Source organism: Rhinolophus hipposideros, assembly GCF_964194185.1.
Source record: "Rhinolophus hipposideros genome assembly, chromosome: 11".
In the NCBI taxonomy this organism is placed as follows: Eukaryota; Metazoa; Chordata; class Mammalia; order Chiroptera; family Rhinolophidae; genus Rhinolophus; species Rhinolophus hipposideros.
In genome coordinates, this window is record NC_138057.1 from 7637706 (window position 1) to 7651675 (window position 13970).

The following is a 13970-nucleotide window of genomic DNA, read 5'->3' on the forward strand; positions in this document are numbered from 1 at the left end:
AAGAAACCCAAAATGCTACCTCAAGGGGACTTGTGCATCTGTATGTTCATTGCAGCATTTTTTACAACGGCCAAGATGTGAAGGCAGCCTTACGTTGAAAGAAGAATGGATAAAGAGGACGTGGTACCTATATACAATGGAATATTGTTCGGCATGGAAGGGAATGGATTCTTGCCATCTGTGGCAACATGGATTGACCTGGAGGGTATTGTGCAGTAGAGTGTCAGACAGAGAGGCAAATACAGTATGATTTCACTTATATGTGGAATCTAAAGAACAAAATAAACAAAACAGAAACAAAATCATAGATATAGAAAACATTTTGATGGCTGCCAGATGGGATGAGGGGTTGGGAGTGTGGGTGAAAAAATGGGGAGAGGTTAAGAAATACAAATTGGTTGTTACAAAGTAGTTATAGGGATGTAGGGTATAGCATAAGGAATGTAGTCAATAATATTGTAATAACTGTGTATGGTGTCAGATGGCTACTAGATTTGTTGGGGTGATATATGGGATGGGGTTGAGGGGCAGGGTAAAAAAGGTGAAGAGATTAAGAAGTACAAATTGGTAGTTACAAAATAGTTATAGGGATGTAAAGTACAGCATAGGGAATATAGTCAATGATATGGTAATAACTATGTATAGTGCCACGTAGGTACTTGATGTGTCAGGTGGATCATTTCTTAAATTATGTAAATGTCTAACCACTATGCTGTACACCTGAAATTAATATAAAATTATATTTAATGTCAAAAAAAATAAAAATAAACTGGCATAAGAAGGCACTCTTTATCTAGGAACCCTGCCTATAAAATGCCTAGAAATTGAAAAAAATTAGCTGACTTCCTATAAAACAAGTGTAAAAAGAAAATAGAAAATGTTAAAATAACCTTTGAACTGATGAAAATTATCTCTCAGAAAACCATTCACAACACCCTCCTGACTGAATTCAGTATCCTAAAAAAAAATATGGAAATGGATTATTTAAAATCCTAGAATCATAAATGTAAAAACAAAAAAAGAAAACAAAACTAAGACTAGAAATGGATACAAAATGGGAAGAAATGCAATATGAATTGATTGAACTCAAGAAGTTATTAAAGAAAAAAATGCATTTATCTCAGAAATTAAGAATAAATTACAAATTCCAATGGAGAATAGATTTCAATGAAAATTTAATAAGGGTGATGCAGAAAAGTAGGCAAACAACCAAGAGAATTAAAATGAGATAAAGAAGTTAAAAGCATCCAAGAGAAAGTGGCTCAAAGGGAAGGCAGACAAAAAAGGTCCAAACACATGAATAATTGTAGTCCCTGAAGAAACAAACAAAATATTGGAACAGAACAAGTATTTATATTTCTAATACAGGATAACTGTCCTAAAACGAAAGAAAATTTCAATCTACATATAGAAAAGTCCTATTGTGTAACTTTGAAAATTGACATGAGACAATTTTCTTCAAAATATATCCTATAATAGTAAAACTATTAGACTTTAAAACAAAGGAAAGAAATTCTCAGTTTCTTGGCAAAAAGATCTATTTACTTATAGGTAAGAAAGTCAGGTGTGACATCAGGCTTATCCTGAGCCATATTTAAAGTAAGTTAACAGCAGCACTTTCATGACACTCAAGAAAAGAAAGTGCTAGTCAAGGATTTTATATCCATGTAAGCTATCCAAACTATGGAATACTGTACGTATGTCCTTCCTGAAGAATATGCTAAAAAATGAACTTTATCCAACTAAATGCGAACAGAGGAAATTTCATCAAAATAACCAATGGTGAACACTTAATATAGTTCACTGTAGAGCTCGGAGTAAATCAAGGGAGACAACATGTGGAAAGCATATGAATATTATACATTCTGACAAAGTAGAAAAAATACAACTAAAAGATGGGAGGATATAGGACAAAAATAGGGTAAACCAGAATAAAATCATTACCTGTTGTAGCAAGTAGGAGTCAGAAGATACCATTGATGGGTCATATTATAAGAAGTTAAGTAAGACCCAAAAAAAAGGAACTGGGGAACTAGAAAATATATAAATACAAAAGTAATAACTAGAATAAAAAATTCTTAAATACCTAAAGAAACTTTAAATTAATATAGTTGACATACTAAACAGAGAAAGAGGCACAGTAAATACAATATAATATACACTATAATTATGACATAAAATACTTTTAGAGTTGAGACCAAACATATGTCATATTGTTATATAGGTTTAACTGTCCTATTTATGAAAAGATCTTCAAATTGGCTTACATCGCAAAAACCCTAAGCTGCAATCACAAAACACAAGAAGAAAGACACACCTAAAACACAGTGATTCAAAAAGAGTGAAAATAAAGAGGTGGACAAGGATTCACCAGGCTAATTAAAATAATGACAATTCAAGGATTGTTATTGTGATATAAGACAAAGTAGAATTTAAGCCAAATGGCATTAAACAAAATAAAGATGCTTAGTAAAGTTACATCCATAGTTCACAAAGGACTTGGAACCTGTATTAAAGGGGGAAATGCTATAAAGAAAATTATTGGGATAATTGTCAAAATTGGAAAACAGGCTGCAGTTTCAATAAAAGGGTTGCATCAAAGTCAAGTTTCCTGAATAAGAGAATAGCCTTATTCTTAGGAAACAAAGATAGAATTATTAAGAAATAAGGGTAATATGATGTATGTAAGTTACTCATAAGTGGTTTTATAAAGGGCAAATGAGAGATCTTTGTATCATTCTTGCAATTTTTCAGTGTTTGAAATTCTTTTTTAAAAAGGCAAATTGTATCATTTGTTAAAACTCATCAAAAGGCTCACTTTAAATTTGTGCATTTCAGCATATGTAAATTTTACCTTAAAAATTCCCCAAAAGATAAACAGATATTGAACACTAGTTAATAGATGCATGCTAAAGTATTTAAGGGTGAAGTATACTGATGTTGGCAACTTCAAAAAGCTTAAAAAAGAAGATGACTCAATAATGGGTAAGAGGGATGGATAGATAGATGGGTACGTATGTGATAAAAGTAATTATTGCAAAGTGTTAATTACAGAATGTAGGTTGTGGGTATGAGTGTTAATTGTACGATTCAACTTTTTCTGTATGTTTGAAAATTTTCATAATAAAATGAGAGAGAAAAAAGGTAAATCAATAGTTTGATGCTGTGTAGACTTTATAAATAAATAGAGGGCTGACTAGCTTTTCCACTTTTCTGCACTTTCTCTTTTTCCTTGACCTGTTAGACTCTAACTTCCGGGCCAGCCACATAAAGTCTTGGAAACACCAGGAACCTGTGTCTCACCTGGGTCCTCATGCTCTATGGATGAGCATGTTTGTTCACTTATAGAACCAGACCCACAAATCGAGTTCCATGTTTCATTTGCTCCAATGTGTAATCAATTAGGCCAAAGCTCTTCATACTTTGAATGTGCTTCCTTTAACACACACACACACACACACACACACACACACACACACACACACACACACCTGTCTTCGCTGGGTGAGGCAAAGCAATGGAAGTCTGGTTCTGGTTTATTCTTTAGGGTAAGAAAAAGGCCATTAAAATTCTCTCTGATGGTTGAGTCAGTTCTTGTGGGGGGAAGGGAGGGGCAGAGCCAAGGGAAGAAATTTCCTGGTAAGCAAAGCCCCACTTAAAAATTTTCCCTTTCTTTCTTTTTGTTTCTCCTTTTTTCCCTCTTGAAGCCACTCTCCCTGGAGTCAAAGCATTTTACAAAAACAAACCACTCCAAAGCTTTCAAGTCCAGGGAAAGCTCAAGCAAAGTTAATTAACATGAAGGTTCTCACAAAAGTTAATTAACATGAAGGGACTCACAAAAGCTGTCTGTTGGCATCTGCTCGCCTCCCATGTGCAACGGTCCCTTTGTCTGATGGCAGACCAGCCCAGCCCGGCCTCGCAGCATCTCCCAGGGCCCAGGCTGCCTTCATTGCTCTCAGAGCACGTCTGAATCCTCCATAGAGTAACCCGCCCCACGCCCTCCGAGGCTCCTTGCTTCCGTGATGATTCGCGGCTGCTTGTAAAAAAACCCCTGAAGAAAGCTAATTTCAAAAATGCTAGTTTGAAAAGGAAGGAGAGGAAAGGAGAGTGGGGGAGAGGGGAAGAGGAGGGAAAACAAATGAGGAAGGACAATAATAAAATCTCTTTTTAAAAAGTGCCTTGTAACATAAAGGTTGTTTTTGGCAGAGCAATTAAAAAATACAGATATATGCAAAACAATAGTAATATAATGAAATAACATACTATAATAAATATTGAATAATACAACATATTAAGTAATAATATATAATGATTATTAGATAATATTCCATCAATATCAATAAATGATACTGAATATTGCTTGTATGAATAATATAATGAAAATGTACATCCTTGCTGCTGACTTTGCCTCTGCACTTATGTAAAGATATTGTTTTTCAGAAACAGGGTTATAATGTACTGCTTTTTTTTTTTTTTTTTTTTTTTTTTTTTTTTTTTTTGGTAATCTGCTTTTTAATTGATGAATGGACCATGAACATTTTTCAATGTCAGTAAGTTCATGGGTGGTCTCTGCAGACCCACAAGGATTTTTCTGATCTTCCAGACAATCAAATTGACACAAATAAATGTGGGTAAGATTTCACTATGTCCCTTATCAGGCCTCTCACATGTATACAGCCGGTGCATATTGTGAGCATGCATATGTATGGAACAAACCACATGAAGAAAGGTTATTCCTCTCAAACAAAGGCTTACTGTGGGGATTCTTCCCTAGAAAGAAGTTGTACAGTTGTGTCAGAAAAAATCCATTTGTTTAGATTTACAAATTTTGGAGTTATGTCTAATTTACCCAGAACTTTGACATTGGGGATGTTTACTAAGAATGCTGATTTTCATCCCTTTAGAGACTTTAAAATGTCTATTTCTGAGTTGCTAATGGTTACGAAGGCGTCATACCAGCACGTGTAAAATTTTCCTTCTTCGGGAACGGCTCACAGTGGATGGTCATGGTCCTTTAAGAGCTCGTGCTGCCAGGTTGGCTTGCCTGCCAGACGCTGGTCAGGTGCGTTCACTGACAATTATTTAGGAATTTGGGGGTGTGGGACTGATGTGACAAGGACACAAAGAGAAGATCCAAGGAAGACTTGATTCTCATTGCAGATATTTCCTATTATTATTACCAGAAGTTTGGTTTATTTCCCCCTCCAAATGCTTCTTATAATTCCAGGTGTCACTAAAACCACTTGCACCTGCCCAGTACCTGCTTTGCCAGCTTCCATAAACAGAAGCATTTTGAAGCGACTGGCTCGGGAAGAAAAGAGGGCTGTACACACTGCAGCCTACTCAATGCTTGAGGCAATGTGGACAGGTTAGAAACATTGTTGGGTCTTCTTGTTTCCTACTGTATACGCTGTATCAGAAAATCTGCAGCTGATGATAACAACAGAAGCTGTAGATATAATAGCTAAATGCAAATTTAGATAGCAGAGACCAGAAATATTTTTATACAAGTTCCAAACAGGAAAGCGCCTGAAATCTGAAAAGTTAAAAAAGACCATTCCAGATCATGGAAGGAAGTGTCCTGGGGGCAGGGTGGGGGGTTTGAGAGCATGACCTGAATTTAAATCTTGGCTTTGCTCCCTAATCACTGAAGGACCTTGTATATTACTGTGGTGGGTTGGTGCCCAACATGCATTCTAATTGTTTTATAACACAGAAGTGAGAAATGAAAGACATTTCCAAGACTCTCTTGCAGCTAAGGATTACCATTTGGTGCAGTTGGAGAAAGCAGAAAGCAGAAGTGTGTCCAGGGCCATATTTGTGTTGCTTCTGGGGTTTCTCCTGGGAACTATGGTTGTGGTGGCTTGGTTCCAAAACTGTCAAGAACTTTCTGGTTTGACTGGTGGTTTCTTGATCTTAAAAGAGGCAGAAAGCTTCTTGGTAGTCTGTGTCTGTGGCACTGGCATTGTTCCTCAAAATTCAGCCCACAGTTTTTTTCTCCAGTTTTCTCAATAATTCTGTAAGCCATTTATTACATTGTAATAAATCTCTTTTTGCTTAAACCAACTAGTGTGGATTCTGTTCCTTGTAATACAGCCCTGACCAACAGAGTTACTTAACCTCTCCATGATGGCTTCTCATGTGTCACCTTGGCTAGGCTCAGTTACACTACAGTCCCCAGCATTCTCTTTCCAGTATGTTTCTGGTTAGGGTTATTCTCTTTTGAAAATTGGAGGATGGAAGGGAAACTGGCCATTTTGAAGCATGCACATACCTCCTCCCAGGTATTCAATTTTGCATATGTAAGTACCTAATCAATCACCTAAGGAGATTGTCATGGGTAGGCCTGACCTAATCAGTTGGAACGCCTTTAAAAAGGTATTCCCCTTCTGTAAGTTTAGAAATTCTTTCCTGTGAACAGTAAGCTTCAGCTCATGCCTGGTCATTATCTTCTCTTCCTGTCTGCCCTAAGGAGGACCTTGGACATGCTTAGCCAGCCCTACACAATTGCATACACCAATTTCTTGTAATAAATCCACCTATCTATCTGTTATCTATCATTTATCTATCTATCATCTATCTATCATCTATTTATCAATCTGTCGTCTGTTTATTAGCTCTGCTTCTTTTGTTGGACCCTAACTGATACACTCTTTGAGCCTCAGTATATTCAAATACAAAATGGGACTTAATGTCTTCTGCACAGACTTGCTCTAAGGGTTATGTAAAGCACAGTGCCGGGCAGAGATGTCAACTCTATTTTGGACACTATTTCTACTCCCGTTCTATTGTGGACATTCATTTATAGGGTAGCTGTAGATAAGTAATCTCAAAACCACCTTCCCTCCACAGAGATACCCAAATGATCCAGGCAGCTCACAATGATCCTTACGGCCCATGAATTTCTAGGTTCTGCTTATATCTTACTGAAACTTAAGCCATAACTAACTCTGCCTCTTGGTGTCCTTTAATAATCTGGTACAGAGCACTATACGTCATTTGTTCCCTCCCTAGCTCCCACTAAGGTATCCCAAAAGATTCAGACATATACTGGTTAAATTGAATCAAACTCAGAATTTGTCAAAAGCTACACAATGCTCTTTGCAAACAATACATATATATTGATATACATATATCAAAGGGTCCATCCTATTACTCCTTTTGTCATTCACCCCCAAGTACAGGTGGTGATAGGAAAGCTTAGAATATGGTTAAGTCCATGGCCATTCTGAGAACAAAATGCAGCAATTCTTTGGTACTGAAGAATTGAAATCTCACAGATTAGGTCATTCCTTAGGATGGCTGTTTGTTTGGTTTTCTTATTACCGTGTATTTTCAGATGGAAAATATTCCCACTCTCTTCTCAAATTATTAAATATAGAGTTGCCATGTGATCAACAATTCTACTCTTAGGTCTATATCCAAACGAAATGAAAAAATATGTCCACACAAAAACTGGTGCATGCATATTTATAGTAGCACTGTCAAGAATCACCAAAAGGCAGAAACAACCCAAATGTCCATCAACTGACCCACGATAAACAAAAATGTGGTATAGTTATACAATGGATTCTTATTTAACCATAGAAAGGAATAAAGTACTGATTCCTTCTACAACATAGATGAATCTTGAAAATACATCAAGTGAAAGAAGCCAGTAACAAAAGACCACATACTATATGATTCCATTCATATGAAATGTTCAAAACAGAACAAAAAGTAGGTTAATTTTTCCTTAGGGCTGAAGGCATGGGGGAGGATAGGTGACAACAATGTTCTAAAATTGACTGTGGCAATGGTTGCATAACTATTATATACTAAAACCCACTGAGTTTTACACTTTCAGTGAGTAAATTGTATGGTATGTAAATTATATCCCAATAAAGCTATTAAAAGAAAAAGAACCCAGAGAGTAGGGATAAAATTTATTCAGCAAACACACTCTCCTTTTTGCAGACTTTATGTCTTAGGCAGCAAATATACATGCTTCAAGTACACCTGTCTTAGGCCCAGGTTCCAGATTTTGCCCCTAAACTAATTGCTCACAGCTGATTAACCCCCATCCAAATCATTGGCCATTACCTTCTTTAAGTTCTCTATCCAGAAATTAGTTGACAGAAATGAAGAACACCGAATACAGTAAACATTTACAGCCGGGCACATATTTGCGATTATTAGTATTATTTTGGAATTTGCAGAACTGCCTAAATCTGCTACCTTTTTAATTGATCCTCGTTTCTCCTGCTCCCTTTTCTCTCTGGGGAGCTCCTTAAGCTCTACCTTCCCTCGTTTCTGTCGATCTACACTCTCTCTTGCCAGGTGTTCATCAACTATGGTTTTCATTCCCATCGTTTCCAGATTGATGTCTCTCTGGATCTCTGGGAACATCTTCTCATGTGTTTAAATGCCACCAGTTCAAAATGAAATCTGTCCTCCCTGCCTCCATCTGCTCTTCCTCGTTCCCTCATTTCAGTTGCAGGCACCTGTGTCCCCACAACCACTCACTGGGGCCCGATGCCCAGCTCTTGTGAACACTGTGCTGCTCCACCCAAACCCAGACTCAGCCCTCTTTCCTAAGCTTTGGGAGTGTTGGTGGCTGACCGCTTGGCTCAGACCCTCTTTCAAAGTTGCACTTAATGGAAGAAAGACACCTGGCCCAAGATCATGCCCCTGTCCTGGGCAGCCTACATACAATGACTAGTCAAAGTCAGGGTGAAAGCTCTCATCTCATTGGCCTAATTGGAGCAGACTCTGACAGGCCATATCAGTGCCATGTAGTACCAGCTTCATGGCCATTCACCATCTCCCTCTGCCCAGTGCTGCTTCTTTCACTCTCCCATAGGCCCTGACCTTTGGAGCACTCCCCGGTAAACTTCCCGCACTCATATCTCCTTCTTAGAGTCTGCTTTCTCCTGAAATCCAACCTGCAACACTGTCAGTCACCTTTGACTTCCCCAGTCTCTTCTCTCAATAACAGTCCAAAACCTTTCAATATCCTGTGAATCTGTGGCTCCCTTGCCAAGTCCAGTGAATGCCATGGTTGAATTCAGGTCATTCAGGACAAAAAAACAAAAACAAAAAAAACTGATTCCAATTTACCTGAGCACAAAAGCCTTTCAGAATTAAATATTTTAGAAATAGATTTAGCTTTAGGCATAGCTTGATTCATGGTTCAAATGCTGTAACCAATTTTAATTTTGTCCTCTCCCTTTGTTGGCTTTGCCTTCTGCTCTTTTGGCTCCTTTCTCAGAAAATCTCTCCCCTCTGTTTACAGAGAGGCTGCAGATTCCCCATGGGAAAGCATATCTTTTTTTTTTTTTAATTAAAGTTTATTGGGTGACACTTGTTAGTAAAGTCGCATAGGTTTCAGGTGTACAATTCTGTAATACATCATTTATATACACATTGTGTGTTCACCACCCAGAGTCAGTTCTCCTTCCATCACCATGTGTTTGATCCCTTTTACCCTCATCTATCACCCCCCTCCTCCTTTACCCTCTGGTAACCACTAAACTATTGTCTGTGTCTATGAATTTTTGGGTAAATCACATCTTATGCCTCCTTTTAGAAGTTTCAGTCAAAGCCTCACAACATCTGACAGATTCTAATTATTTCATGGTCACATCTTTGAACCAATCATTGTGGCCAGGGGATGATGCTCTTATTGGATGGTCTGAGTCACATGATCGACTCTGGACCCTGGGACAAAGACAACTCTTCTTGAAGCAAATAGACTGAAAGTGGAGACAGGGATGTTTCCTCTAGAAGAAAATTGGGTTAATAGGGACCAAAGAGTGAGTGGATGTTTTGAAACAAACAATTGGTTGCTTCTATAATTCCATTTCACAGCCACTGTAAAAGTTTCCTCTGATCTTCCTGCTTCAAGGTTCTTTTTCCATCCATCCCTTCTCTCATCCATCCCTCAGAGCTCTAAAACACAGACAAAGTCAGGTATCTGTTCAGCAGTCTTCAAGAGGGCCTCCCTGTTTTGGCAAATTGCCTTTAGGCTATGTTTCAAGGTCACCTTCTTCCAGTGTGTCCTATCTGCAGCACTTCTGAAACTTTCAGGAGCTGAAGAATCACCTGGAGAGCTTAAGACACTGAACCTTGACTCAGTGTGTCTGGGGTGGGGCCTGTCAGTTTACATTTCTATCAATTTCCCAGGTGCTGTTGAAGCTCCTAGCCCTAGGACCTCTACTCTGAGGAACACAACTCATGGGTGACGTGTACTCCAATGAAATGGGCCCCCCATTTTTCAGACATACTCCCACTTTACTACCCTTTGCGACTTAGCTCAGGCTCTTTCTTGTATTGATAATGACCTTCCTAAAATCTCTGTCTACTGAAATCCTATCCTTCAAGGCCAAATTCAAATGCCATCTCCCCCAGGACTCCTTTCCTGATCTATCCATTCCTTTGAGCCCTATTTTGCTTAATTTATTCCTTTTTTATAAATGATGGATTGTATTCCATATTATAATATTTAGTATAGTAGTATCTTACTTTATCTAACATATTTCTTTTTAAAACACAAATATTTTTGTTGCTTTCTTTGTTTCAAAATGAAACAAAACAGGTTTATTATAGAACTATTTACATAAAAAAATAGGAGAAAATAAAACATACAAAAAGTCATCTTTGGGACAATCAGGGGAATTTGAATATGAATTGGGTATTATGTGATATAAAGGAATTATTTTTAATCTTGTTTGGTGTTATAATAGCAGGGTGATTAGGTTTAAAACAAAGTCCTCAGTTAGAGATACATACTGAAGTGTCTGCAGATGAAATAGTATGATGTCTTAAATTTGTGTTTAAATACTCCAGCAAACAATGAAAAGTTGGAGGAGAACTGACAAAATAGAATTGGGGAAATGTTACCAATTGTTGGAACTGGATGGTGGATATATAAGGGTTCATTACTCTATGCTATGTTTTTGTGTTTGAAATTTTCCCATAGTAAAAAGTAAAGCAAATACAACAACCCCAAATCTATGGGATGCAGTGAAAGCAGTTCCTAAGAAGGAAATTCATAGCAATGTAGGCCTATCTAAAGAAACTAGAAAAACCTAAAATCAACAGGCTGTATTTACATTTAAGGGAACTGGAAAAAGAACAGCAAAACAAGCCCAAAGGGAGTACAAGGAAGGAAATAATAAAGATGAGAGCAGAAATAAATGAAATAGAAATAAATGAAATAGAGACCAAAAAAACAACAAAATAAACAACAACAAAAAAACAATACGAAAGATCAATGAAACCAAGAGCTGGATTTTTGAGAAGATAAACAAAATCGACAAACCCTTAGCTAGACTCACCAAAAAAAAAAGAGAGAGAGAGGACCCAAATTAACAAAATCAGAAATGAAAGAGAAGTGACAACAGATACCAAAGAATGCAGAAAAGTTTAAGAGAATACTACGAGCAACCATATGCCAACAAATTAGACAATCTGGAAGAAATAGACAAATTTCTAGAAGCATGCAGTCTTCCAAGACTGAATCAAGAAGAAATAGAAACTCTGAACAAACTGATTACTACCAAAGAAATTGAATCAGTAATCAACAAGCTCCCAAAAAACAAAAGTCCTGGACCAGATAGCTTCACAGGTGAATTTTACAAAACGTTTAAAAAGGAATTAACACCTATTCTCCTCAAATTATTCCAAAAAATCCAGAAGGAGGGAAGGCTCCCAAACATATTTTACAAAGCCACCATTACTCTGATACAAAACCAGACAAAGACATTACAAAAAAAGAAAACTACAGGCCAATATCCCTAATGAACATAGATGCAAAAATCCTCAATAAAATATTGACAAATCAGATTCAACAACACATTAAAAAGATCATACAACATGATCAAGTGGGATTCATCCCTGGTATGCAAGGGTGGTTCAATATCCGTAAATCAATTAATGTGATACACCACATTAACAAAATAAAAAATAAAAATCATATGATCATATCAATAGATACAGAAAAAGCATTTGACAAAATCCAGCACCCATTTATGGTAAAAACTCTTAGCAAAGTGGGAAAGGAGGGATCATATCTCAACATAATAAAGGCCATATATGACAAACCCACAGCTAACATCATACTCAATGGGGAAAAGCTAAAACCATTCCCCCTAAGATCAGGAACAAGACAAGGTTGCCCACTTTCTCCACTTCTATTCAACATAGTGCTGGAAGTTCTAGCCACAGCAATCAGAGAAGAAAGAGAAATAAAAGGCATCCAAATTGCAAAGGAGGAAGTAAAATTGTCATTATATGCAGATGACATGACACTATATAGAGAGAACCCCAAAGACTCCACCAAAAAACTATTAGAACAGATACATTAATTTAGTAAAGTAGCAGGATACAAAATTAATATCCAGAAATCACTTGCGTTTGTATACACCAATAATAAACTATCAGAAGTAGAAATCAAGAAATGAAGAAATCCCATTTACAATTGCTTCAAAAACAGTAAAATTCCTAGGAATAAATTTAACCAAAGAAGTAAAAGACCTGTACTCAGAATATTATAAGGCAATGAAGAGAGAAACCAAAGAAAATACAAATAAATGGAAACACATACCACGTTCATGTATAGGAAGAATTAATATAGATAAAATGTCAATACTACCTAAGGCAATATACATATTCAATGCAATTCCTATCAAACTACCAATGACATTTTTCACAGAAATAGAACATATAATCCTAAAATTTATATGGAACCAAAAAAGACTGAATAGCCATGGCAATCTTGAGAAATAAGAACAAAGTGGGAGGTATCACGCTACCTGACATCAAATCATACTACAGGTCTACAGTAATCAAAACAGCATGGTACTGGCATAAAAACAGACACATAGATCAATGGAACAGAATACAGAGCCCAGAAATAAATCCATTCATATATGGTCATTTAATCTATCACAATGGAAGCAAGAATTTACATTGGGGTAAAGACAGTCTATTTAATAAATGCTGCTGGGGAAACTGGACTGCAAAAAAATGAAACTGGACCACATTCTTATGCCATATATGAGAAAAAATTCAAAATGGATTAAAGACTTAAATGTAAGACCTGAAACCATAAAACTCCTAGAAGAAAATATAGGGAGTAAATTTGTAGACAGTATTCTGAATTATTACTGATATATCCCCTCAGGAAAGAGAAGTAAAAGAAAAAATAAACATGTGGGATTACATCAAACTAAAAAGTTTTTTCACAGCAAAGGAAACCATCAATAAAACAAGAAGGCATCTTACTGAATGGGAGAAGACATTTGTCAACGAAACATCTGATAAGGGGTTAATATCCAATATTTATAAAACACTCATTCAACTCAACAACAAAAAACAAACAACCCAATTTAAAAATGGGCAGAGGACATGAATAGACATTTGCCTAAAGAGGACATACAGATGGCAAACAGACATATGAAAAAAGGCTCAACCTCACTAATCATTAGAAAGATAAAAATAAAAACCACAATGAGATACCACCTAACTCTGGTCAGAATGGCTATCAGCAATTAATCAACAAACAACAAGTGCTGGCCAGGATGTGGAGAAAAGGGAACCCTCATGCGCTATTGGTGGGATTGCAGATTGGTGCAGACACTCTGGAAATCAGTATGGAAGTATCTCAAAAAACTGGAAATGGAACTACTTATGACCCAGCAATTCCACTCTTAGGTATCTATGCAGAGAAATTCAAAATGCTAATTTGAAAAAATATATGCACCCCTATATTTATTGCAGCACTACAATAGTCAAGACTTGGAAACAACTGAAATGCCCATCGGTAGATGACTGGATTAAGAAACTGTGGTACATTTATATAATGGAGTATTGCTCAGCTATAAAGAAGAAAGAAATGTTACCATTTGCAATGATATGGATGGACCTAGAGAACATTATGCTAAGTGAAATAAATCAGTCAGTAAAAGACAAAGACCATATGATCTCAC